Source organism: Mizuhopecten yessoensis, unplaced genomic scaffold, assembly GCF_002113885.1.
Source record: "Mizuhopecten yessoensis strain PY_sf001 unplaced genomic scaffold, ASM211388v2 scaffold11045, whole genome shotgun sequence".
NCBI classification, from domain to species: Eukaryota; Metazoa; Mollusca; class Bivalvia; order Pectinida; family Pectinidae; genus Mizuhopecten; species Mizuhopecten yessoensis.
The window spans coordinates 316,981-321,461 of NW_018408851.1; positions in this window are offsets into that span (position 1 = coordinate 316,981).

A 4,481-nucleotide genomic window follows, 5' to 3' on the forward strand; every position below is an offset into this window, starting at 1 on the left:
TTTAGTTAAGACTCTTTGTTGGTATACCATACGTAAATGCCATATATGTTTAGTTAAGACCCTTTGTTGGTATACCATACGTAAATGCCATGTATGTTTAGTTAAGACCCTTTGTTGTTATACCATACGTAAATGCCATATATGTTTAGTTAAGACTTTTTGTTGGTATACCATACGTAAATGCCGTTTATGTTTAGTTAAGACTCTTTGTTGGTATACCATACGTAAATGCCATATATGTTTAGTTAAGACCCTTTGTTGGTATACCATACGTAAATGCCATGTATGTTTAGTTAAGACCCTTTGTTGTTATACCATACGTAAATGCCATATATGTTTAGTTAAGACCCTTTGTTGGTATACCATACGTAAATGCCGTTTATGTTTAGTTAAGACCCTTTGTTGTTATACCATACATAAATGCGATATATGTTTAGTTAAGACTCTTTGTTGGTATACCATACGTAAATGCCGNTTGACAAAAGACACAGGGAGAATAAGAACAGTATCCGGAAGGAAAAGTGTGTGTTAAACGGTCGTTAACAGTTTTATTGTTAACATTGTTTGAAGTGGGTATTGAAGCATTTTCAGGTTTTGTTTGATAACAAATTATTGCATTTTATATCAGATTTCTTTTCTAAAGAGGACACAGAGATGTAAAATAAATATATGACCAAAAGAAGCTCGACTTTTCCAAAGTAACTCTGGTTGGTCACCTTGATAGAAAAAAATGACAATAAGCATACAATACGGTGGCAAAAATGAAGCTAGAGATAATGATTAATATATTTTTAATGAATCTATAGCATTATATAGCTTTTATGTATTAAATTAATTTAAAGCTGAGTAAATTGAAGTACTAACATATTGATACCTTCACAAAGATATGTCTTCTAAGTACTGAGTAGTTGATGTTTGAACATAGCTAGCCTCATGCTACAAATACATCAATAAAATGATAACTGGATGGATATTTATAAAGATATGGCAACCTCCATTATGTTTACTTTATATGTACATATGCATACCTCAGTAAGGTTTATGTATATATACACATGGGATTCCGCTGCTGAGGAATTAAATATAAAAATATAAAAATATAAAAACCTGTTTTATAATAACATCACAGTGAAAAACCAGCAGCCCACTCTGTACAATTTTTGTTGTATCTGTAAAAAATACAGAAACAAAAAAAATTGTCATGAACTTGGATATTTGTTTTACCATTAAAAGTATTTTCATATAATAAACACAAATCCACGTGAAGTACAAACACACATAGATCTACAGTAAAAGGCTTTTGAACAGATGACGATTTCATTTGCTTAATTTTAAGCAAGCTCTCAGTAAATATTTGCTATGATCAATCCAATTGAAGGACTACCTATTTGTTTTTACCACAAAGTTTGAATATATCTTTAAAATAATTTATTACTAATATCGTTGCGATCTAAATCAAATCGTTACTTTGCAACAAAGGTAAGGTTTAATCTAATGTTAACCTAACAGGTGCTGTATACGATTGATAGTTTGCCTGGTGTATTGTGTGTCAACAAATCACATATCCATTGTTTTGGTCTAACGTCATGATACACTTGAGAATGAAAAAGCTTGTCGTCACACAGAAACATTGCAAAAATAGATTTGCTCACATATATTTTCAAAATAAATCTAAAACTGGTTTTGCTATTCGCGAACAGTTTGATAGAGTTTTGATATCTGAAATATAGTTAATGTCTTGACGGAATCTGTGCTACGTTAGTTGGCAAATATTCCAGCAAACTGTGGAGGCATTCCTATGTGGGAACCACCTGTGGCGTTCTTCTGGCCAAGTTGTTTTTGGTTTAAAATAAGGTAGGATGTTTTGAAAAGTTTTTAAGACTGGTGACAAAGAACGACAGCAAAATACCAAAGTGTCAACAAACCATTATTCGACATAAAAAATAGACAAAACTAGGATAAAATATGAACAAATGAAAATTTACATGGAACCCCTTAAAATGTACAAGAAACAGACCAGTGGTTCCAGAAGGGTAAGCGTCTTTTTTATCGACGACACCGGCAATGTGAATTTAGATAAAATCCAAGGAATTACACGTCTGGACATCCATAATAGGGTAGTGACAAAAAAAACCACAATACTCTTTTATTTTATGAGCATGATAAAACCATCGACCTCCTTATAACACAAAGAAATAGCATATCTCCCTGTGAGATCCCGATGGCGACCATAATACTTAGTCCATAGTCTTCATCAAATTGCATCTTTGGAAACCTTGTATTTTAAGTTAATCCATCAGCAGTTGAAATCCATTACAGAAGTCACGATATTCGGAGCAATTCTTGTATACATAATCAACTACGACATGTAGACGACGTAGATAGGGGAAGCAGGGATGGTACTATAAAGAAAGGGAAAGTACACGATCGGAAAGTCGAAATGGTACGGCTTATCGACTAGTATTGTCCTTTCATTTCACTTTTACATATATCGATCATGTGGTGTATAAAAATAACAAGAAATTCATTTACTTCGTTGATCGTGTTGACCATCCAGAAATTTACTCGAAATTCCGATAGCGAAATTTCCCTTTCCAAAACGTAAATTCCCTCAATCCCAACCTCCGCTCTGAACATGAACAAGTCGTTTCGGCATCGAAGAGCTTAATATCAGGAAATATGCCATATCCTGTGTGATGCGAAGGTCGATGGTTTTAATAGTTTGCCTTTTTGTTTCGTTGTCAATACCCTGGTTTCACTTGAGAACATTACCTGAATGTGACCTAGATTAAAATGGCGGCCGTCATCGATGACGCAAAATACGCTTACTATTCCGGAACACCTTGTCTTATTTCTTTTGTAATTTTGCAAGGTTCTCAATGTAATACATTGCATTGTTCTTATTTTGGAGGAAGCAGACACATTATAGTTCGGAAATGTTGGGCACTAACTGATTTTTCTAAAGAAGCTACAGTTCAATTGTTGTACTATCGATATTCATGACTAGCATTGAGTAGTGAAAAATCACATTTCAGTTGTAGGATTGCATCTTTAATTGTATAAATACGGTCATAACATCCTTTTTGCGCAGAAATATTTTCTCTCGTTGGTTATCGATGGTACTTGGTACAAAATTTAGGGTTATTCGTAGCGTATTACATACAAGATTTATCTAAAGTACGGAAAAATATAACAGGAAATTGTCGGAAAAGTTAATATCTTGGTATAACCATGGATTGTCCAAGGTTTACGGCTGAACGGTAATCATTTGCTGGTGGCCCTTTGTTCTTTAAGCATACATAAATGTCATTTAGTTTGGTAGCGAGTTGACCTTTTGTTGCTGTACCATACGTAAATGCCGTTTATTTTTAGTTAAGACCCTTTGATGTATGCCATAAACAAATGTCATTTAATTTGATAGTAGTGTCACCCTTTGCTGCTATACCATACGTAAATGCCGTTTATTTTTAGTTAAGACGTGTTAATGTATGCCATACATAAACGCCATTTAATGCGATAGTGAGATGACCCTTTGTTGCTATACCATACGTAAATTTTTAGTTAAGACCCTTTGTTGTATGCCGTACACAAATGCCATTTAATTTGATAGATGACCATTTGTTGCTATACCATACGTAAATGCCATTATTTTTAGTTAAGGCCCTTTGTTGCTATACCATACGTAAATGCCATATATTTTTAGTTACGACTCTTTGTTGTTATACCATACGTAAATGCCATATATTTTTAGTTAAGACCCTTTGTTGATATACCACACGTAAATGCCTTATATTTTTAGTTACGACCCTTTGTTGTTATACCATACGTAAATGCATTATAATTGGTTGTGAGGTGACCCTTTGTTGCTTTACCATACGTAAATACCATTTACTTTGGTAGTGAGTAGACGTTATAGTGTGATACCTTAGTCAATGCCAGAGGTATTTAGGTGACTTTCAGTGCCATCAAGATAACGGGGTTATAAAGTTTTTGTTAAGAATTTAGCATTTTTCAACGACAAGAGGGAAAACAGTACATTAAACGAAATTTCCTTGCGAATATTCTCCTGTAAGTGTTAATCCAATTAAGTTTCACTACTATCGATTGGAATGTATTTGTGTCTGTGTTTGTCACTTTAAAATAGAAATAATATACCAGGTATTTGAGGCGTGATTTAAGATAAGAATGAGAATAGAATGAGAAATGAGAAAATAATGAATCTTAAATTTCTTAGAAATACCTTTTAATCAATATTGATTTATTCATTGTGTAATAACTTCAAATGTCGTCATTTAATGAGTTTTGCGTTTAAGAATGTGAAAGTTGATTTGTTTTAGGTCATAAACATAGGTTGCATTTTACGTATATTTTTTTAACGCAGTGGTTTTTGGACAGGTGTAGGCAAAGATAGGTCCAATCTCGTTTAAAAAAAGAAGAATTGGAAAACTTGCCAAATTGATTTATGAAGCAAGTTATTACTG